The sequence below is a fragment of the Gorilla gorilla genome, chromosome 9 (genome assembly GCF_029281585.2).
Source record: "Gorilla gorilla gorilla isolate KB3781 chromosome 9, NHGRI_mGorGor1-v2.1_pri, whole genome shotgun sequence".
NCBI lineage: Eukaryota > Metazoa > Chordata > Mammalia > Primates > Hominidae > Gorilla > Gorilla gorilla.
The window spans coordinates 90,535,940-90,561,019 of record NC_073233.2 but is presented as its reverse complement, the minus strand read 5'-3'; positions in this window follow the sequence as shown (position 1 = coordinate 90,561,019).

Genomic DNA, 25,080 nt, shown 5'->3' with positions numbered 1-25,080 from the left:
AACCAGGCACCTCCCAAAGTTGGTTTGGCCTACGTCCAGGGATAGGCAAGGACAGCTTGGGGGCTGGAAACACAATGGGGTTGGTTGAGTTGGAAGTCTTTCACTATCTCAGTCATAATTTTGCACTGATGGTTTCAAAAGCTGCCTGTCACCTCCTTGGAAGATATCTTGTACACTTATGGTTAAGTCATAACCTAATTAAGGCTTGTTGGTTTCACCCGTGAGGTTACTTTTCATAAAGTTCAAAAGCTGAAAACTCTTAACTGCTTGGCATGGCTAAAGTTGAATAATAAGGGATTTAATGAGCACTCAGCTTAATTAAAAGTGAATATTCAAGTTATAGGTATATTTAAAAGGTCTTTATGTTTTTCTCTTCTTGGATCTTGTTTTTCTGGAAAAAGGTTTTTTTTTGGCCTCAGTTGACCAAATTATTTTTCTCCATTTTTTGTTTTGTCACTCTTAATGCATGCATGACAGACCCTAAGATAACTTCTGGTAGCATGGGACTCCATGGGAAAACAGAAGAGCTGCCGCAGACCCCGTTTTGGGAAAAAAAACCTCTGTTTTTCTCATGAAACCCCAGGAATTAAAAGCAGATAGTTCCCTCTCAAAATCAAAGGCTCTGTTCTTAAATTTAGGGATCTGTCTTTGCCTTTAGCAGTGCTTGCTTATTAGGCCCTAAAATTGCATGCTATCTTGCCCCTGTTCCTCCAAGGGCTCCACCCTGAAGCCAGTAATCCAATTAAAAAAGTGGCAGATGAAAAATCTTACAAGTGCTGAATCTTCAGTTTGTTTGTGTCGCTATATATGTGCTATGTATGTGTTATGTGTAATGTATATAGAAAGAGCTCAAATTAATTGGCTTAAAGAAAAATAAGCACTTAAATCAAATATTTTTTAGTTCACATGACTTTAATTTTTAAGCTGGTACGTAATTAAAATTGCTTACTAACCAGGTTTTTCACCAAAAGTAAAAGTTGCTAAGAGTTAAGAGTGCAGCATGTATTTGAGATCATTAAACAGTTTTACATGCAAGGCATATAAAAACAGTGAAATGTGTTTTTTAGTAAAAGATTATAAGAAACATGGAAATGTAAATTTTGCCTAGGGATAAGGGATTATCTTAAATTTAATAAGATAAAGCTAAACATTTAAGTAAGTTGTGGAAAGATTGTAAAAATTAATCTTACAAAAAATATATAAACATTAACTAAATTCAAAGGAGTATTATATGGTCTTTTCATAAATTGAGCATTAAAATAAAAGCACAAAAAAGGTTGTTCTAAGATGGTAATCTGCCTTTAGCAAAAGGGGTTATAGAGTTTGTAAAGATTTCACCACATGGTCAAATTGGTTAAGATTAGATGGAATTTAAATAAGGTTTTATTTAAACATATCGGGGTTAACATTAATAAACTAATGCAAGAGTATAATTTGACTTTGAACAGGATTTTCATGTAATAGTAAAGGCTAATAAAAGGGTTTTTAAAAAAATCATTATTTTGGCAAAATAAATAATTTGTGGCAATTTGGAATTCTATTTCATAACATCAAGTGTTTTAAACGTCTAACATTTAACGGACATCTCAAAATCAAACTCCAAGTTTCAAAATTGTCTTTCCTGATGCCTGGATTTCTGGATGGTTCAGAGGGCCCCTGCAACATTCAGAAAAGAGATGAACTGAATTATTTAACATTTTTAATCACATGAGATTGCCAAAATAATGTCCAATCTTCTTTAAGTTATATTTTGGTGAATACTACTAATATATTTTATAAAATTGTGTGGGATTTCTAAAATTCTATTGTCTGAATATATGCTATCAATCATAATTGAGGGTAAAGTTATTGTAAGCTATGGAGATAACTAAACTTCTTTGTCAGTCATGTTTTTGAGTGTAATTACCCTAGAAATTTTGTAATTTGCAGACAATTTTTGTCTTGGTTTGTTCCTTCTCAAAAGATGGTTTATAATCAAGATATATTAAGGACTTTAACAGGTGTTCTCAAATGCAGGTTTCCAATAGCTTTGAAGATTATAACATTGGAATAGAGAAAAAACATACAGGACTCACAAAGAACTGGCATGTTCATGAATATCAAGCAAAACAAGAGTTAACTAAATGGACTGCACTCAGAAAGTTAGAGCAACCTTCTGGACTTTTGCTTAAAACATTGCTGATCCTTGTTTTGTTTTTCAAAGTTGAGGAAACTTATTTTGAACTATTTATGGCCTTTAATAATTAAGTAAGGTATACTCCTGCAAACAAAATTTGGAGCATGTTTGTTTCTCTCTGCCTGGTTCCTCTAGAATTTGGAAACTATCTGTAAGTACTCTTAACCTATGACAATATAGTTGTTTACATCAGTGCAATAAGAATCCATTTTTCTTTTTCAAGAGGACACAATTGGAAAAACTGGTTATTTTACCAAGGCTTTGATGGGACGGGTGTGTTTCCCTTTAAGGAATTAAAGCCTGACAGGCAGAGCCAGTAAAAGCCCTTTGGGGGAGAACTGGCCTCATAACTTACCTACACAGTCCCTGCAAAGGGTTCCTAACCTGTGGTCAGTAAAGAATGTCACTTTCTAACAGGTCCAGGAGCTCAAAGTTTATCTTAGGACCTCAAGAGAAAAGGATCACCCAACTCACAGGTATTTGAGGGTACAAACCCATGGCTGGGCTCAGCTTTAACAGGTCTTATCTGAGATTCCTTGTGGAACAGAGTTCCATCAAAGCCAACCCAAAAGGCCTATGTAGAAATAATTATTCTTGCTGTGCTTTATGAAAATAATCAGGCCAAGTATAAGACTAAAGTTTATTCTACAAACAACATGGTCCTATCATAATTTGTTTTTACCAACAATGAGGACTAGAGAGAGAAATATGCATACATTAAATCCTAGTCTTATTGTTTTTAAGCTTTTTGCCTACATTTTAGACTAACCCTGCTTATTCCTGTGAATCAAGTGGTGATCTTCTGCAGCTTGGAAGAAACAAAAAGGAAGGGGTAATGTAAAAATCTGGATCAGTATGCTAGTTCTGGGCAATTATCCTGTAAATTCTGCAAGGTAATGAAAGTGAGTAGGGTGCCCATAACCCGGAGGTTTCTTTGTTGAGGGAAATAGAATGAAGAAACTTCCTGGACCCCCCAAAAGGAAATTCTATGTCTTAGCAAGTATAGTTTTAGATGCGAATTATCTACCATACCACACTTGCAGGAATTGCTATAGTCTCTCTACTGTTTGTAGTAAAGCTATACATGGTAGCACCTTCTAACCGAAATATTGGACAGAGAGTTTCCATTGTGGTAATATTTTGCTTAATTATTATCCTTATAGCAGGGATAATAGCCACCAACAAAAAAGAAGCATGGGAGTTTTACTATCACTGAGTTTGCTAGAACTTCTTATTGAGTTTGGCAATATGTCACACCCTGGCTATGAAAAGAAGTTTCAGGAAAAATCTAGCCAAGGCTAACACTAAAGTTACTCTAGCCACCCAAATCCAATGTCACTAATCCTAAAAGGAATGTTACTTTTATATTAATGTTTCTAGTAATGTACAACGACAACTAGTGGAAGGAAGCAGGCATTACAATCCATTGGTATAACTGACAGGTATCAAACTCCACTGTCAGTTATGGTCTATAGAACCCCCACTAACAGTGGTAATCTTAATGCTCATATTCTGACCCTGTATTTTAAACCTTCATGTAAAACTTATGTCTTTTCACCTAGAAGCAATCAAACCCCAAACGGTGCTGTGAGCAGAGCCACACATGGACACGCCATTCTTCCGAGAACCCTTAGATCAACCTCAGGAGAAGGCCGAACTGCTGCTCCCTGAGATGACACCACTTTTCAGCAGGAAGTAGTCAGAAATAATCGTCATCCAGCACCCCCTAACAGCAGTTAGGTTTACTTCTCTTGAGGGGGGAATAATACAGGAGTTATTAAGAAATTATTTTAGGGAGATAGAGAGGGTAAGGAGTCCTTGGAAAGGCTTTTCCTTTGAAAAGAATCAGCTCCTGAAACATTTCTTTTCTAATAGAAAAGTGTCTTGAAAAGCCAGGCTGGCAAGCTTTGATACGTAAATGCCAGCAATTAGAAACTGGGTCCATCCAACTTAGTGATTCTCACCCTCTTCTCTTTGTCACCATATGTGCCAGGTGTCATGGCTGCCTTCAGATAACTCCACATGTGCAGGACGTCATGGCGACCTGCATTTGCATATTAAAAGGCTAGGGTGGGAGGGCCAGGTTTTTCATGGGCTATGTGAATGACACACCTGGTCAAACCAATCCCCTGGGCCCCATGCAAATCAGACACCGCCTCCTCCAGCCTCCCAGTATAACTAGCTACTTTTCTGCTGCACATGGGGTTTTTCTCCGTTTGGAGCCTGCCTCCCTCTCTATATGGGGAGACTTTTTTCTTCTTTTTTGCCTGTTAAACTTTCCCGTCCTTTAAACCACTCCACATGTATCCATCATTTATCTAACTGGTGCAAGACAAAGGACTCTGGTGTTTCTCTAGTTATCAAAGACATATCAGGAAGATTCTGAGGATGTGCTTTTATAGGACACCTGTCCATATTTGGAAAGAAGTTTATGAACTTCAAGTTTGGAGTGATCTTGTAACCTGGCTCTACAGGCCTCATCCCAGCAGTCTTCGCTTTCAACACCCAGAGAAAGGCTGTCCAGGGTAAACCAAAAGTTTGGAGCTTGATCTGATCCTGTCTCTCTGTTTAACACAGACAGAAGTTTTTCTCTCTTATTCCTGAGGAAAACAATGATAAGAGAAAATGGAAAGAAGAATTGTGATCTCTTTTTATTATAGCCTTCAATGCAGAGACCATTACTGCTAGGAGGGAACTTGGGGAGGATTTGTTTCAACTGAATAGTTTAAAATACTAGAAAACTGAAGCCCAGAGCAAGGGAATGCAGGAAGGTCCAAGTCACAGTGGGAGTTAGAGGCAGACTAGAACCCAGGGCTCCTGGCTCCTAGGTCAGTTCACTTATACCCAATAACTGGGAAGTTGGGGCAATGCTTATTTTTAGTTTCATGCTAGCCAGCAAGCACATAAAGTTGTGGGCTGACTGATGCAATCTTAGATTTCTTTAATGAAAACAGTAGAGATACAGTGTAGGGTGCTGCTAAGAACATGGGCTTTGGAGTTACCCAGGCTGGGGTTACCAGCTTGTGCACTTGGGCAAGCCACTTACTTGCTTTGAAGACATGCAAGTATTGTAGTACAATTGGATAATAGGAAGAGAGTGGTGGTAGGTAAGACTGAACAGGCAAGCAGGAGATACGCCAGGGAGGGATTTTTATTCATGGATGTTATATCTAGACAATCAGCCTTCTATATATTTACCTTTTTCATATTTGGGGAATGGAAAGAGAAGAGTATTTAAAATGGAAGACCAGATTTGAGCCTACATTATTTTTCAATTTGTGTTACTTTGGGCAAGACAATCTCTGTAGATCTTAGTTGTTTGACCTGTGTGGGATCCTTTTTGTACACTCATTGCCTCACATTCTCTTGACCTCTCTATTCCAGCCACTACTAGTATAAACTGTTCTGCCCAAGTTTCTACCAGTTTTACTCTTAACGGTGCCTCAGTTAAGTTTGTGTGCTGCTTTCTGTCCCAGTGTGCCTGCAAGAGCCTACTCAACACTCACACATGGGCAACCTTAATGTATAAGATAGTTAGTGCCCCAAGGAGGATTCCTCAACCAGAGGGAAATGGAAATGGGGAGTCCTCAGAGAAAGGGGAGGGGATGAGCACTACAATGGAGGCCAGTGGATAATGCCTTCTTGAACTGGCTTTTTCTCTTTCCTCCATCCATCACTTCTGTTGCCTGCCATTGGTTCTCAAATTACTGCACACAAGCCCTTGGCTCAGGTTCTGCTTTCAGGTGGAAGCCAGGCTAAGGCAGCATCTGTTAAATGGGGGTCAAAATAACAATACTTTCCTTGTGTGTTGTTAAGTGAGGTATGTATGCACACAACATAAAAAAGATCAATGAGATATGCACGTAAATGTACACATGAAACACATAGCATGGTCCTTAGCACAGAATTAGTGCTCAAGAAGCATTATGTATTATGATGTGGCTACTGCTTCTGACCGTGGGCTTACATGATCAATTCTGGTGTCTATATCACATATCTTATTTGTGAAATTATAGGCTGAATTTTAGTATAGTGATATGGCTAGGCTGTGTCGCCATTCAAATCTCATCTTGAATTGTAGTTTCCATAATTCCCACATGTCGTGGGAGGGACCTGGTGGAGAGATAATTGAATCATGGGGGTGGTTACCTCCATGCTGTTCTCATGATAGTGAGTGAGTTCTTAGGAGATCTGATGGTTTTATAAGGGGCTTTCTCCAACTTTACTCTGCACTTCTCTTTGCTGCCGCCATGTGAAGAAGGATGTGTTTGCTTCCCCTTCCACCATGATTTTAAGTTTCCTAAGACCTCCTCAGCTCTGCAGAACTGTGAGTCAGTCAAATCCCTTTCCTTTTTAAATTACCCTGTGTCAGGTATTTCTTCATAGCAGCATGAGAATGAAGTGATACATATAGTAATGTGCTTTTTGTTTTCCAGACCATTTTAGTATAATGTTAAAAAATATAATAAAACATTTCTTGGTATTCATTCCACCCACTATCAAGGGACTTCCAGCTTTACTCCTTTTATTTTCTCCAAGTTGTTCTTGATGTCTTCCGAAGCAGGGTTTCATGTGTTTTCTGCTACTGGAGGGAGTCTAGTATTTTTTTCCTTGCTGCATATTTAAGGCGATGTTTTCCATCCATTTTGCAAATGTGGAAATTGAAGCTTAGGGGCTTTCTCAAGTTGTTGAATAGTCATGCAACTAGTGAGTGGTAGACTCTCAGATTGAACTGACTCTGATTTCAGAACCCAAGTTCAAATTTGTTTTCATTCACTATATTAGCTCAATTGTATTGTCTTCAGCATTTCCAGTCCATTGATCAAGATTCTATTACAGCCACCCCTATATATCTGGAGAGTGTAGATAAGTTTTCTTTTCTTTTTTTTTTTTTCCCAGAGACTAAAACAACTTTACCAGATTGAAACGCTCAAGACAAAGGAGCCCAGGAACAAAATTCATCAGAAAACTAGAGGAAGTTTTCATGGAGTTGCTGTGAGTTAGAAACTTTTAATGAATCCGGTTGTATTGTTTACCAAGTTAAGATCCTCTCAGATGTCAGGAGATAGTTGTGTAGATGTCAGCTTATAAAATACAGCTCTGGTGTGATAGCAGAAATATAAGAGGCTTGAATCCCTCCATGCCAAGAGATAATGAAAGAGGCCTGAGATAAGTTGGAAGAAAAACTGGCTACCAAGAGGGATAGCATTTTTTTTGTTGTTAAATCAAATATTTATGAGACTGGGCTTTGATTTCCCCATGGTTTAACAATTCAAGGGAAAGATAATTTTTGAGAGATACTTAAGGTGTTGGAGTAATTCAGGTAACTGTACCTTGTATGAAAATAATCACTAGAATTTGGAATGCATGCAAATTGTGATGGGAGTAGAAGAAAATTTGCAATGTTAATACATGATGATGTAACATGTTCAAATGATTAAAATATGTCCTAGTGTCATAGACATGATTCTATCTCTTGTCAGTACAGAACATTTGGTTTTGATTTTGGATTTTACTAATGTTTATTGAATGCCTATCATGTGTTGGACACATGATAGGTTTTAAAATCTTTAATGATTACTAAATCCATTAAATATATATTATTTCATTTTTTAGGTAAGAAAACTGATATTCAGATAAGTTAAATGGTGCTCAAAGACACAGAGTTAGTAAGGTAAAAGTTGGACTTGATACTCAGGTCTGTATGTCTGTATGACATCAAAATCCATGATCTTTTCTTGATATAATTTTTTTTTTTTGGAGACAAGATCTTACTTTGTCTGTCATCCAGACTAGAGTGCAGTGGTGCAAACTCAGCTCACTGCAGCCTCCACATACGGGGCTCAAGTGTTCTTCCCACCTCAGCCTCCTGAGTAGCTGAGATTACAGGCACATGCCATTATGCCTGGCCTAATTTTTGTATTATTTGTAGAGATTGGGTCTCATTATGCTGCCCAGGCTGGTCCTGAACCCCTGGGCTCAAGCAATCCACCCAGCCTAGGCCTCCCAAAGTGCTAGGATTACAGGCATGAGCCACCATTCCCAACCTCAATTCTGGCATTCTTAAACTATAATTTCTGGATCAAAGAAGGTTATGGAGACTTGGCTTGAGGTCTACTCTCATGGTGGAATGAAACAAGCAATAATTTATTTTGAGTGGGAATGAAATAAAGGAAGTTAAGATCATTCATCAACTGTGCCCAGTGATTCATTGTTGGAAAAATTGTGCTCATTAACTTTGGTAAAAAGTGAACCAAAATCTCTTAGAGCTAAAGGAACCTGGCAGTTGTATGATTCAACCTCCTCACTTTACAGATGCGAATCCTGGGATCCATAATGGGGAGGTAGTTTGTCCAAAGTTGTTATGTGATGAGTCAGTGTCAGAGATCACTCACAGAAGTCCTGGCTTTCTGTAGCATATTCCTGGGTCTCTTCTCTGGAACTACATGAGAAAAGACTAATGCTCTTTCCACATGAAAGTCTTTCAAATATTTGGTAACAGTGCTCATGTTCCCTCTGGGTCTCCTGTTTTTCAGGTTTAGCAACTTACATTGTTTAAGCATTCCCATTATGGTAGAGTTTGTAGACTCTTCATTACTTCAGTGTTTTCCAAAAGTGCACCATATTGTCAATTTCCCTGTCAAACTTTGGTATCCAGAAATGAATGCATAGCCCCAGGTTATATAAATAAATAATTTAATTAAGGAAAGTGGATATACATTCTTGCAACTCTCACAATTCAGATTGAGTTTTGTAAACAGTTTAGTGTTATAAAGAAAATTTCGTGCTATATTCATTGGTTTCAGAATTATGGAATCATGAATATGGCAAATTGAGTGGAATTGACAATTGCTTTTCCTATTTCAAAATTATAAAAGTATCAGATAGAATCTGACAAATTTTATTTGCATCCATAGCTGAAAAAGAAACTAAGAACAGAAATTCCCTGGTGCTGCAGAGGTAGCACAAAGTTAGAGTAGTTAGTGGACCAAAAGCTGAAAATGCTTACATAGTTACTGTAATATCACATAGAGCTTAAAGCCTGGGAACTAGGAACTAGGATTCTCTGATACTGGCATCAGGAAGATATTTAAGGCATCAGAGCTCAAGCTCATACTATACATAAATTACCTGCCCAATAATAGAAGCCATGATGATCTGTTCATTTCTGGAATAGGGAATAGAAGAACCTGGCCTGCCTTTCGTGGGAGACAGCAAAGAAGTTTGCAATCCACCTGGGGTTGTGTCAATAAATAAATCACCAATGCAAAATCAGAACCCTAGATCTGCACCACACATAGTTGTGAAATATGACTTCAAATACCCATGGAATATGAATATCAAAACAAAAGGTTAATGTAAAAAGTAGTCTAGTACTACTGCAGACCATAGAGAATAACAGAGACAGACACAATATGTTCTGTAGAGACACTTCCAGAGCAGCAAGACTCCCAAAGTGCTGTTGAAGATAACCTCACAATCAAATATTAAAAATTACACAAATAAATATAATTAATTTGCACAAGGTAAATCAGCAAATGAAACAAACATCAATAAATGAACTAAATATCACCTCCAGAAGTATAAATAATAGAACAATCTAAAAGAGATACCAAAATAGATTAAACCGATCAAAGAGATAAAAGATTAAAGAATAGTAGAAACTAAGACACAAATAGAATAATTAAAAATATGTAAATTTGAAATAGAATTAAAGTAGAATTCTAAAAATGAATGAAAAGGTCAATAAAATAAGTCACTCAATTGACAGATAAATAAATAAATAATGATTTTAAAGATAGACCTGTGAAAAATAACACTGGTAATTTGATAGGTATTGTACTGGATCTGTAAATTGCTTTGGGCAGTATGGTTATTTTAATGATATTCATTCTTTCAATCTATGAGCATGAAATGTTTTGCCATTTGTTTGTGTAAGATTTCTTTTATTAGTATTTTGTAGTTCTCCTTGTAGAAATCTTTCACCTCCTTTGTTAAATGTATTCCTAGATATTTTATTTGTACATGGCTATTGTAAATGGGCTTGAATTCTTGATTTGGTTCTCATCTTGTTATTGGTGTATAGAAATGTTACTGGTATTTGTATCTTGAAGCTTTCTTTAGGTCATGAATCAAATCTAGGAGTCTTTAGGATATTCTAAGTATAAGATCACATCACAAGCAAACAGAAATAATTTAAATTCCTATTTTCCAATTTGGATGCCTTTTATTTCTTTCTCTTGCCTGATTGCTCTAGCTAGGACTTCCTTTCTAAGTTGATTAAAAGTGGTGAAAGTTGGCATCCTTGTCTTAACTGCAGTTCATAGGGAGAATGCTTTCCACTTTTCCCCATTCAATATGATAATGGCTGTGGGCTTGTCATATATGGTTTTTATTATTTTGAGGTATGTTCCTTCTATGCCTAGTTTGTTGAAGATTTTTTTTTATCATAAAAGAACACTGAATTTTATTGAATACTTATTTCTGCATCTATTGAGATGATCATGTGACTTTCATTTTGTATTGTTTATGTGGTGAATCACATTTATTGGTTTGTGTATTTTCCACAGAATTAGAAAAGCCTAAAACTCATATGGAACCCAAAAAGACTCAAATAGCCAAAGCAATCCTAAGAAAAAAGAACAAAGCTACAGTATCATATTACTTGACTTTAAATTATGTTACAAGGCCACAGTAACTAAAACAGCATGGTATGGGTATAAAAATAGATACATAGATCAATGGAACAGAATAGAGAACCCAGAAATAAAGCCACATGCCTAAAACCAACTGATCTTTGACAAAGCCAACAAAAATATACACTGGGGAAAGAACACCCGATTCAATAAATGGTGCTGGGAAAATTGGATAGTCATATGCAGAAAAATGAAACTGGACCCATATCTCTCATCACATACACAAATTAACTTAAGATGGGCTGGAGACCTAAATGGAACACTGATGCTAAATGAATATCCTAGAAAAAAATGAGGAAAAACCCTTCTGGACACTAGCCTAGACAAGGAATTCAGGACCAAGACCTCAAAAGCAAATACAACAAAAACAAAAATAGACACATGAAACTTAATTAAACTAAAAAGCTTCTGCACAGCAAAAGAAATAATCAGCAGAGTAAACAGACAACTTACAGAATGGGAGAAAATACTTGCAAATTATGCATCCAACAATGGATTAATATCCAGAATCTACAAAGAACTCAAAAGACAAAAACAAATAACTTCATTAAAAAGTGGGCCAAGGACATGAACAGAAATTTTTCAAAAAAAGACATGTAAGCAGCCAACAAACATGAAAAAAAAATGCTCAAGGTCACTAATCATCAGAGAAATGCACATTAAAGCCACAATAAGATACCATCTTACACCTGGATGTAAAATACCATCTTACATTCTGGATGGTCACAGAATGGATATTACTAAAAGTCAAAAACAACATATGTCAGCAAGGATGCAGAGAAAAGGAAATGCTTATGCACTGTTGGTGAGAATGTAAATTAGTGAAACCTTTTTGGAAAACAGTATGGATATTGCTCAAAGAACTAAAAATAGAACCACCAGTTGACCCAGCAATCCCACTACTGGTATCTACCCAAAGTAAAAGAAATCATTATATCAAAAAGACACCTGTACTCATATGTTTATTGTAACACTATTCACAATAGCAAAGTCATTGTATCCATCAGTCATCAGTGGATGATTGGATAAAAAAGTGATGTATATGTATATATGCACACACCATGGAATACTATTCAGCCATAAAAAGAATGAAACCATGTCTTTTTCAGCAACATAGATGGAACTAGAGGCCATTATCTTAAGTAAAATAATTCAAAAACAGAAAGTAAAAAATCTCATGTTCTCACATATAAGTGGGAGCTAAACAATGGGTACACACACACATAAAGTGGAATAATAGGCATTGGAGACTTTAAAAGGTGGGAAGGTGGGAGGGGAATGAAGGATGAAAAGTACCTACTGGGTACAATGTTCACTATTCGGGTGATGTTTACACTAAAATCCCAGACTTTGCCACTAAGCAATATATCCAGATAACAAAAATTTACTTGTACCCACTGAGTCTATAAAAATAAAAAATTAAAAAGATATACCTTATTATCCAGAATGTAGCACAGAGAAGCAAATATATGGAAAATATAAAAAAGATTGAGAATGGAAACCAGAGATTCCAAAATAAATAATAGAAGTAACAGATGAAGATAATAGAGGGAATAAGATAGATACAATATTGAAAGAAATAATGGCTGAGAATTTTCCAGAATAAAATATGTGAATTTACAAACTGCAAGAGCACAGAAGTCCTCATCAGAATACGTTAATTAATTGTCAGCAAATACCTAATGAGCACTTACATGCCAAATGCTGTTGTGCCAAAAACTTCTACCTTATAGACCTGACATTCTAATTGAAGGTAAGGAGAAATGGAAAATAAACAGACAAGAAAAGTTAAGAATGGAAGTGGGGTATTGTATTTACCTTCTGATCCTCTGGTAACTACACAGCCCCTCCATTAATATATTTTTGCTGTTTGTTGAGTCAGAGATTGGTCGTTTTCATCCCTGCACATCATGAAGCATGGTCTATTATGGTTCCCAACAACATCTGGATAGCCTATAAAATCAAATGAATTTATTGGAATTAATTTCTCTACCATCTTTATCAGTATCAAGTTTTATGCCCTGGTTAGTTTCCATCTTATTGATTTCTGAGGCTGTACTCATGTGTTCTTGGAAGGAGGTAACCAAGAATTCCATTATTTGCCTGCCCACAGCCTTGCCTTCAGAATGGTCATTCTCATTTTGTGCCTGTTCACTCATCTAGAACTTTACTGCTACTACCTCATGTTTCGTACTCATGGTTTCTTTCTTAAATAATTGCAACTGTCCCCTAATTGGTCTTTCTCTTTCCAGTCTCTCTCCCCTCTAATTTATTATCCACATTGGCAGTCAGGATGACTTTTCTAAAATAGGTTTGAGTATGTCATTTTCCTATTTGAATTATATCATTGACCCCATAGCTATTCTAAATCATACAAGACACTCTATTATCCAGCTTCTTACTACCTCCCGAGTCTCCCTTTCCCCCCACCTCCATTTCCACCCTATGTGCTATCCATACAAAATGTATGGATGGTACCTTGAATGGTCATGTGTTTTTAACATGTTTCTGTCCCTTTATTTATTCTGCTGCATTTGCATGACAAGCTTTTTTCTCCTTAATTTCTATTGCTGACTGCCAGACAAATATATACTCATCTGGAGATTTGGTTCAAATTTCTCTTCTTCTATAATACTTCTCCTGACCCCCATCTTGTAGCTGAATTAACCCGCCAAAATTTTTTGAGACCTCTTGGACTCTAAAGGCAAATTTCTCCATAATGTCCTCACATTATCTTGGAAATTTTTTTAGTGTATTTGCCCAAATACACTCTTTAGTTATTCTGGAGGGTGGATGCCTTTTCTTATTTTTTCCATCCTCCCCCTTGCCGAATATCTGACATGTATGTCAAATCAAGTACATATATTTGTTTGTTTGTTATTTTTAAAGAAAATGGATAAAGGAATGATGGCCGAAACAAAGATGTCTATTTTGAAATAGAATTGGTTGTCTGACTCTTGTTTCTATTCTCTGGCCATGGAGAGCTAATCAGAATGTGTGGATCTTTTTTGAGGCACAACTGTAAGTCCTAAAACTATGGTGTTCTTCACTCTGACTTTATGGGAAACCTCCAGTCACTTGAGGACCTTGAAAGTTCCCTCAAAGGTAGAGAATGACCACATTTGCTTTAACCACAGAAACAATTAACTCTCCAATAGTGTGGAAAACAGCTTTTGAGCTGTATTTATCGATGCATAGATTTCACAGAGCTGTGATATTTGAAGACAAATAGCTGTGTCCATAATTAAGACTACTGGGGAATTGGCAGGTGTGATATGATGGAAGACTCAGGTTTTCCAAGGGAGCAAGATTGGTCAGGGTAATACAGTCTCTGTGACCTTGGTGCCCTGTTCCTAGTCATTGATTTCTCAATCAAATATAACCTCTCATTCAATCAGTCTCCATATACTGCAACTTATGGATGCCCTGCTACAGGAGATAAAGATGATGTCCTGATGAAACTATAGGGGACGATGATCTCACCTTAGTTTTTTTAATTCAATATAACAGGAATTATATTGTTATATTGATGAAGAAGAGGTTCTCCATTAATGACCTTTTTAGTTTTTAAATCGAGATTATTTTATTATGTAGTAAGCCTGATAGAGTAGGCAGCAGTCATTATTGTCAAGAGTCTTGATTTTAGACTGGGTTGAGTTCTGACTCCACCACATTTAAATGTTTTATTTCATTTAATCCTCAAAAAATCTTTGTAAGGTATTGTGACCCCTCATTTTAGAGATAGGGAAAATGAGTCTTAGAATGGTTAATTGAATTTTCTAAAATCTCACACTGCATGGTGGAGCTATTTAGTATCAAAAGCTGATTCTAGAGAAATAAGAAATGTATTCTATTTTTTTTTTTAAATTTGAGTGTCAGTCTGACTAGCTATGCTAATAACTAGGAATCAAAAGGTTTTCTATCTCCCACTTCTACTCACTGGCTAGTACTCAACCAACATACTCAATTAAAATTTTCAAATGCAATTAAAAGAATTTCTTGAACTACTCAATTCATGTAGATTTATTTGAATTCCCCAAGTTGTGTTAGGGACCCCTGACACACAACTGTAATATGCCCCATATCTTAATGTTGAATTTATCACATTATAATTATTTATTTCATCTGTTTTTAACTAGTCTATGAACTCTTCCAAGGAAGGATTATGTGTTTGTAACTTGAGGGCTTAGCAGAGCATCTACCACTTTGTAGACACTTGGTGTATACTTGCCGAATGAATAAAAGATACTGACATATATTCACTTAAATCAATTTATGATACTATTTTGATAGACTCAGCTGGTGGATTAATAGGTTCTCCTGCCACAGAGGATTGAAGTGAGGGTGGGGCTCAGGAACAGGCTCTTGCTTCTCTGGCACAGCTAGAATGCATGTACTGAAGGTGGTCAGCCTCCAGGCTTGGTCCCTCTTGAGTGTAAGGTGATGAGCACTGTGGTGAAGTGTTGAATTTTTTCTACTAAATGCAAGCAGAATTTGAACTTGATTTCATTTTCCTTATCCTGTTATATGTTGTGTTTAGAATAAGACTTAGAAATGGGCATGTCTATAGTGAATTTGCCTTTTCCTGAAGACCATGTATGTGCACTTATGCTTTATGACTGTCTATGCCATGAAACTTTCCTTAGAGATCATTATTGTCCATGCTGTTCCTTGAACCTTCAAGAAAGTAAATTCTTGGATCTCTAACCCTTGACATCTCCTATGGTCTGAGGTTGGATTCAAATTCTCTGCTTATAAAACTGACTGCTCTCCAGCTTTAATTTAGATATATACCAGATAAGTAGAGACAATGAATATAATGAATAGCCACAGGCTCCTGCTGCTGTGTTCCATCCCTTGAAATCAGACCCTTTTCCTGCTGATGCTAGCCTGGATCTCATCTGAATTTTCCAAGTTCATTTGAGCAGAGTTCCTCGGACTTCTTTATTTAAGGCTTACTTCATTCCTGTTTCTGGATCACATTGAGGTCAAGCCTATGTTGTGACCGAATTCTTTTAGTTATGACACAGGAACAGGGAGAAAGTAGGAGAGGTTTTCTGTGAATTTTCAGGACCTGAATAGCTCCATCTGGATGAAAACAAAACAAAGAAAAATTGTGATCATAAGTGTAATGCTTTATGCACTTTAGGGAGATAGATATGTCAACACAATAGTGAAGAAGAAATTGAACCATTTGAGGAATGGAGATACACAGTATTTTTGAGTAAGTCAGCCATTCTCATTGTTATTTTGGACAGGGTCATGCCTTTTATGGGAATTTTAGAAATCTGAGAACTCATTCACTGGACTGGCTTTAATAAGACTGCACCATTTCCTCTGTTGTTTCTTTGTCATTGATGAGAGTTTGGTCATATGCAGTTTCTTAAGCACATAAGTCATAATGCAGATTTTTATGCATGGTGTGAACACATAGGTGATAGATGGTCCCTAAGATGCTTGAGAAGATTGCCTTATGAATTTGCCCTCAGCAGGCTGACCTTCACAAACTGGAAGCATCACCTTTGCAAGGGCAGGTTCAGTGTCTTCTTTGAAAAAGTAATTTTCTTTTGTGAATAACATGCTGTGTCATGGTTTATAACAATGAGAGGAACTGAAAGCTATAGAACTCAGGAGGCAGAAAAGGGCTGTCTGTCTAAGGAATAACAAGAACTGATTGTATTCCCTGCCATACAGTGATGAAAAGGCATCTAGTAAAAGCTTTTAGTTGATTTTCTCTTCTCCTAATCATGTTCAGGAATGCATCTAATGCATCGTGTGCCTTTGAAAGAAAAAAGAAGAACCATTTTAAAGAATAATGCCTTCATTTAAAAAGATTTTATCTAATGACAGCTGGGGACATGGGCTCCTTATAATGTATACAAGTCAACACTGTACTATAGGAACATAGAAGAGTTAGTAGGAATTCTTTTTGGGAGTTTGGGAATGTTTCACAGAGAGGTGATGTTTGAGCTGGTCCTTAAAGAGTATGTAGGAGTTTTCCAGATGAAAACAAAAGGGAAAGGACCTCCCAAACAAGGAAAAAACCATGTACAAAGGCACACACAAAAAGCATTTCCAAAAATCTGTACATATATATATATTTATTTTATTTTATTTTTTATTTTATTTTTTTATTATACTTTAAGTTCTAGGGTACATGTGCACAACGTGCAGGTTTGTTACATAAGTATACATGAGCCATGTTGGTGTGCTACACCCATTAACTCGTCATTTACATTAGGTATATCTCCTAATGCTATCCCTCCCCCCTACCCCCACCCCACAACAGGCCCCGGTGTGTGATGCTCCCCTTCCTGTGTCCAAGTGTTCTCACTGTTCAATTCCCACCTATGAGTGAGAACATGCGGTGTTTGGTTTTCTGTCCTTGCGATAGTTTGCTCAGAATGATGGTTTCCAGCTTCATCCATGTACAAAGGACAGGAACTCATTCTTTTTATGGCTGCATAGTATTCCACGGTGTATATGTGCCACATTTTCTTAATCCAGTCTATCATTGGTGGACATTTGGGTTGGTTCCAAGTCTTTGCTATTGTGAATAGTGCTGCAATAAACATATGTGTGCATGTGTCTTTATAGCAGCATGATTTATAATCCTCTGGGTATATACCCAGTAATGGGATGACTGTGTCAAATGGTATTTCTAGTTCTAGATCGTTGAGGAATCACCACACTGTCTTCCACAATGGTTGAACTAGTTTACAGTCCCACCAACAGTGTAAAAGTGTTCCTATTTCTCCACATCCTCTCCAGCACCTGTTTTTTCCTGACTTTTTAATGATCGCCGTTCTAACTGGTGTGAGATGGTATCTCATTGTGGTTTTGATTTGCAATCAAAAGAAGACATTTATGCAGCCAACAGATACATGAAAAAATGCTCATCATCACTGGCCATATATATATATATGTGTGTGTGTGTGTGTATATATATGTGTGTGTGTGTGTGTATATATATATGTGTGTGTGTGTGTATATATATGTGTGTGTATATATATATGTGTGTATATATATATATATATTTTGGTCCTGGAGTCAGTATGAGAAATGCTGCTTAGGTTTCCAGAGTAGCCAAAAATGCTATTTTTGGAATCATGCACCTAAAATATTAAATTACAATTTCAACTGTATTCTTTAATTGAGAAAATATTTATTGAGCATCCGACCTTGTTCTAGCTGTATACCAGCCAAGTGATATAGCAATGAACAAAACAAACAAAAAATTCCTTCCCTTGTTGTATTTAAGGGCTTCTGAATGTTGTAACGTTTCTGAGAGTTTTGATTTGAGGATGCTGGGAAAACAGGCTCTCTCTCTCTCTTTTTCTCTCTCTCAGCGAAAACATATAGATAGTCCTGAGCTGTTGTAACAGGAGGTAACTCAATGTCAGGGATGGAAAATACAGGCACATGTTCTCTTACTTCCTGCTTTTGCTGCTTTTTCAGACATAACTAATTAAATATGACTTGGTTTCTTATGAGCCTGGATCCAGCCCCAGAATCCTTCTCAAGATAGCATACCAAGTAACCACTTCCAGCTAATCAGAACTGGCTTGCCAGATGAAAGCTCTAGGTCAATTATTCTGTGTAGTTCTAAATTTGGGAGGATAAAAGGGCTTTCAGAAGGTTCTATCCTGGGTGAGGGAGTCAGTCCATACTGGTTGCTGATGATAAATATTTAGTCTTCTTCTTAATTTAGTTCAGTACAGAAATTTCTTGGGCACATAATATGTTCTGGCTTAAGTTAAGGTCCTTGTTATTAAGGAGCTTAAACTACAGTGAGTGAGGGAGAGAGACATGTTAGCCAAGCCTTGCAGTGTGGGTTAGTAAGTATAATGGAGACTAAGATAAAACATGCAGAGAAACAAAGGAGGGTATAATCCACTCCACGGGGGAATAGGGAAAGGGTCATGGAAAACTCAGAATGATATTTCAAGTGTGCAGTCGGCCTCCGTCGTTTCTGCATCCATGGATTCAAGTAACCACATATCAAAAATATTTGGGGGAAAAAATTGTGTCTGTCCTGAACATGTACAGACATTTTTTCTTGTAATTATTACCTAAAAATACAGTATAATGACTATTTACGTAGCATTTACATTGTATTAGGTATTACAATTGATCTAGAGATGATTTAAAATATATGGGAGAATGTACATAGGTTATATGCAAACACTCTGCTATTTTATATCAGAGACTTGAGCACCTGCAGGTTTTGGTATCCAAGGGAGATCCTGGAACCAATCCCTCACAGATACCAAGGGATACAAGGGATAACTGAATATACATATGTATATATATATATACACAAACATACACCTTTGCTTTACATTCTCTTTATTCACCATTATTGAGGTATAATTGATGAATAAAAATTATATATATTGAAGGTGTACAACGTGATGTTTTGATATATGTATACATTGTGAAATAATTGCCAAAATCAAGGTAATTAACATATCCATCATCTTACATGGTTATCTTTTCATTGCAACAAAACTTAAGATCTCTTCCTGTGGTGGTTAATACTGAGTGTCAACTTGATTGGATTGAAGGATACAAGTATTGATCCTGGGTGTGTCTGTGAGGATGTTGCCATAGGAGATTAACATTTGAGTCAGTGAGCTGGGAAAGGCAGACCCACTCTTAATTTGGGTGGGCACAATCGAATCAGCTGCCAGCGCCGCTATAATATAAGCAGGCTGAAAAATGTAAAAAGAGACTGGCCTGGCCTCCCAGCCTACATCTTTCTCCTGTGTTGGATGCTTCCTGACCTCAAACATTGGACTTCAGGTTCTTCAGTTTTGGGACTCAGACTGGCTCTCCTTGCTCCTCAGCTTGCAGACAGCCTATTGTGGGACCTTGTGATCGTGTAAGTTAATACTTAATAAGCTTCCCTTATATAAATAAACTTTAATAAACTTAATATATATATCTTTATGTATATCTTAAACTTCCCATATATATATAATTGATGAATAAAATTATATATATTGAAGGTGTACAACATGATGTTTTGATATACATATACATTGTGAAATAATTGCCAAAATCAAGGTAGTTAACATATGCAATATCTTACATGGTTATCTTTTCATTGCAACAAAACTTAAGATCTATTCTTGTGATGGTTAATACTGAGTGTCAGCTTTATTGGATTGAATATATATATATATATATGAAGTTTATAAAGATATATATAATATATATATATCCATCCTATTAGTTCTGTCCCCCTACAGAACCCTGACTAATACAATTTTCTTAAGAAATTTCAAGTGTACAGCACATTATTATTAACTATTTGTCACCATGCTGTGCATTGTGTCCAGAGCTTATTCACCATCTTACAAATCTCACAAATACAAGTTTGTACCTTTTGACCAACATCACCTCATTTTCCCATTCCTGACCCCTGCTAACCATTATTTTACTCTCTGTTTCTATGAGTTTAAACATTTTAGATTCTACATAGAAGTGAGATCATGTAATATTTGTCATTCTGTGTCTGGCTTGTTTTACTTAGCATAATGTCTTCCAAATACACCCATTTCATTTCAAGATTTCCTTTTAAACAAAGGTTGACTAGTATTACATTGTCCACATGTAATATATGTCCACATATCTATTTATTTCACATGTCAATAAAATTTATTTCAATGAAATTTATTCAATAAATAAAATATTTCAATGAAAATTTATTTCAATAAAATATATCCACATATTTATTTATTTCACATTTCCTTCCTTCCTTTCTTCCTTCCTTCCTTCCTACCTTCCTTCCTGACAGAGTCTCAGTCTGTTGCCCAGGCTGGAGTGCAGTGGCGTGATCTTGGCTCACTGAAACATGTGCCTTGCAGGTTCAAGGGATTCTCCTGCCTCAGCCTCCCAAGTAGCTGGGATTACAGGTGACTGTCACCATGCCTGGTTAAATCGTTTTTTTTTTTTTTTTGTATTTTTGGTAGAGATAGGGGTTTCACCATGTTGGCCAGGCTGGTCTGGAACTCCTGACTTCAAGTGATCTGCCCGCCTCAGCCTCCCAAAGTGCTGGGATTACAGGTGTAAGCCACTGCACCCAGCCTATTTCACATTTTATTTATTGATTCATCCATCAACAGACACTTAGGCTGTTTCCATGTATTAGCTTTGTGAATAATGCTGCAATAAACATGAAACTGAAGATATCTCCTTAACATTATTGATTTTGTTTTCTTTGGATATATATCCAGAAGTAGGGTTGCTGGATTATATGGTGGTTCTATTTTTATTTTATTTTTTGGGAAACCTCCAAACTGTTTTCAATAACTGCTGTACCAATTTACCTCCACCCCAACAACATATAAGGACTCCTTTTTCTTCACATCCTCATCAACAATTGTTACAATCTGACTTTTTGATAATAGCCATTCTAAGGAGTATGAAGTGATATGTCATTGTGGTTTTGATCTGCATTTCTCTAAAATCAGTTTAGTAATGTTGAGTGCATTTTCATAAACCTTTTGGCCATTTATATGTCTTTTTTGAAAAAATTCAGGTTGATATGATTTGGCTCCTGTCCTTACCTAAATCTCACCTTGAATTGTAATAATCCCCACATGTCAAGGGCAGGACCAGGTGGAGATAATTGAATAATGAGGGGCAGTTTTCCCTATACTGTTCTGGTGATAGTGAGTGAGTTCTCACGGTAGTGAGTTCTCATGAGATCCGATGGTTTTACAAAGCGTTTCCACCTTCGCTTGGCGGCTCTCTTTCTTCTCTCTCCTGCTCTCTGTTGTGAAGAAGGACATGTTTGCTTCCCTTTCCACCATAATTGTAAGTTCACTGAGGCCTCCTCAGCCATGCAGAACTGTGAGTCAATTAAACCTCTTTCCTTTATAAATTACCCAGTCTTTTTTTTTTTTGAGACAGAGTCTCGCTGTGTCGCCCAGGCTGGAGTGCAGTGGCGTGATCTTGGCTCACTGCAAGCTCTGCCTCCCGGATTCACGCCATTCTCCTGCCTCAGCCTCCCGAGCAGCTGGGACTACAGGTGCCCGCCACCAGGCCTGGCTAATTTTTTGTATTTTTAGTAGAGACGGGGTTTCACCATGTTAGCCAGGATGGTCTCGATCTCCTGACCTCGTGATCCACCCGCCTCGGCCTCCCAAAGTGCTGGGATTACAGGTGTAAGCCACCACGTCCGGCCGAATTACCCAGTCTTTATAGCAGCATGAGAACGAACTAATAAACAGGTCCTTTGCCCATTTTTTTTATAGAGTAATTTTGTTTGTTTGTTATTGCTATTGAGTTGTATACATTTCTTGTATATTTTGGATATTAACCCCTTATTGGATATATGGTTTTCCAATATTTTCTCCCATTCTATGTGTTTCCTTTTCATTTTGATAATTATTTCCTTTATTGTGCAGAAACTTTTAGTTTGATGTTCTACTTGCTTATTTTTGGTTTTGTTGTCTGTGCTTTTGGTGTCATGTTGAAAATAATCATTGCCAAGACCAATGTCATGGAGCTTTTCCTAGTGTTATTTTCTAGGACTTTTATGGTCTCAGATCTTACATTAAGTCTTTAATCCATTTTGTGTTTATTTTTGTGGGTGGTGTAAGAGAAGGATTCAATTATATATTTTTGCATGTAGATATCCAGTTTCCCAACACCATTTATTGATGAGACCATCCTTTCCCCATTGTGTATTCTTGGTGTTTTTGTCAGAGATTAGTTGGAAGTATACGCATGGGTTTATTTCTGGGCTTTCTATTCTGTTCCATTGGTCTATGTGGCTGTATTTACACAGTGCATACTGTTTGATTACTATAGCTTTGTAATATAATTTCAAATCAGTAAGTGTGCCACCCCTAGCTTTGTTCTTGCTCAAGATTGCTGTAGCTGTGCATGGTCTTTCTTGGTTCTATAAAAACTTCAGGATTTTTTTTCTACTTCTGTGAAAAATGTTACTGGAATTTTGATAGGGATTACGTTGAATATGTAGCTTACTTTGGACAACGTGGGCATTTTAACAATACTGATTCTTTCAATCCTTGACACAAGATATCTTTCCATTTATTTTCAATTTATATCATCAATGTTTTATAGGTTTTAGTGTACAGGTTTTTCACCTTCTTGGTTAAATTTATTCCCAAGTATCTTATTCTTTTTGACATTATTGTAAACGTGATTGTTTTCTTAATTTCCTTATTTCTTTTTTTGGATAGGTTGTGTTTAGTGCATAGAAAGGCATCTGCTTTTTGAATGTTAATTTTAGATCCTGCAACTTTACTGAATTTCTTTATTAGTTCTAAAAGTTTTTTTTTTTTTTTTTGGTGGTACCTTTAGAGTTTTTTCTCTATATGTTATCTGCAAACAGAGACAATTTCACTTACTCCTTTCCTATTTGGATGCCTTTTAGTTCTTTTTCTTGCCTAATTTCTCTGGCTAGGACTTTCAATACTGTTAAATAGAAGTAATGAGAGTGGGAAATCTTGTCTTATTTCTGGTCCTACAGGAAAAGCTTTGAACTTTGCACTGTTAGTTGTGGGTTTGTCATATATGACCTTTTTTCTGTTGAGGTACATTCATTTTACACTAACTTGTTGAGCATTTTTATTATAAAAAGATGTTAAATTTTGTTGAATGCCTTTTTTGTACCTATTGAGATGATTATATGATTTTTGTTGTTCATTCTGTTAATGTTATGTATCATATTTATTGACTTGAGTAGGTTGAATCATCTTTACTTCCCAGAGATAAATCATACTTGATCATGGTGGTGTATGGTTCTTTTAATGTGCTGTTGTACTTGGTTTTCTAGTATTTTGTGGAGAAATTTTGCATCTAGGTTCATCAGGAATAGTTGCCCGTAATTTTCTTTTTCTGTAATATCCTTGTCTGGTTTGGTATCAGGATAATGCTGGCCAGAAAAAGAGTTTAGAAGAATTTTATTCTCTTCAATTTTTTGAAATCAATGGGAATCCACATTTGGGATTTTGATCTTTATCTTAAGAGCAAAAGAAAACCATTGACAGGTGTTATTCAGGGAGGTAGTAAGATGATCACATTTGCTTTTTGAAAATCACTCCAAATACACTGACAATAGATTGGAGGAAGACAAAAGTAGATAAAAGAAACTAGTTGTGATAGTTCTAATGTGAGGTAAAAGTGGCTTGAACTAGGATTATCCCAGTGTGCGTGGAGATAAATATACTCAAGAAATATTACTGGATAAACCAAAAGGACTTGGTGACTAATGAGATATGGATACAGAGAGGGAGATATCAAAGATCAGTCACAGATTTCTAACCTGAACTGTTGGGTGCATGATGGTGACATTCCTTAAGATATTTATCCTGAAAAAGAACCAGATTTAGGTGCAAACCATCTTCCATTTGTACATTTCACCTGAAGAACCCAAGGATTAGAGGAGTTAGGTGAGTTGCTTCAGGTTATATAAGAACTTAGTGTTGACCAATATTTAGATTTTTGGACTCCTCATTGTTCAGTTTCTCTTCTTCCTCCTCACTGACTCACAACAGACTTCTAAATTAACTCTATGTGTATAGAGTGGTCTCCTTTTAATTTATCCTCCACACTTACACACTACTCTGTCTAAAACCCTCAGTAACTCCCACTTTTTGACTAAAGCTTAAAGTTAAGAGTCCTTTCATGGCACATGAACCATTTCTTCATCTGAAAGAAACTGCGAGTCATTAAGTTTAGTTAAAACAGAACATAAGGGTGAAGAGAGATAGAAAAGAGACTAAAGAGTGGATTAGAATGTAGATTAGAAAGACTTATAAATAATTTTCCTATGTTTAGAATATAATTTAAGAGAGAGAGAGTAATTAAATAATTTTTATTTAGCCTTTATTTTTATCCAGTTGTGTATGCACATAAAGACTCAATTTTTTTGACCCTGGTTTTATTTAAAAAAGGCAGTCTTCAGCTCTGTGGCCTACCCCATTTTCCCAGTTTAGAGAGGTATGCACACTTCTAACAGTTTTGATTAAATTATGCCTAATTTTACATATTTACCTTCAATTTTCTAAATCACTTGCCTATATTGCTACTCATTGATTGTTTAGTTTTGGACATTTATCTATCAACTTCCCACCGCAGAAGATGAAAATTTAGCTCTCTTTCACTTTTCATCTCTTTCCTGGCCCCATCATAGACATATACACTTACCATCTGTATTAGTCCATTTTT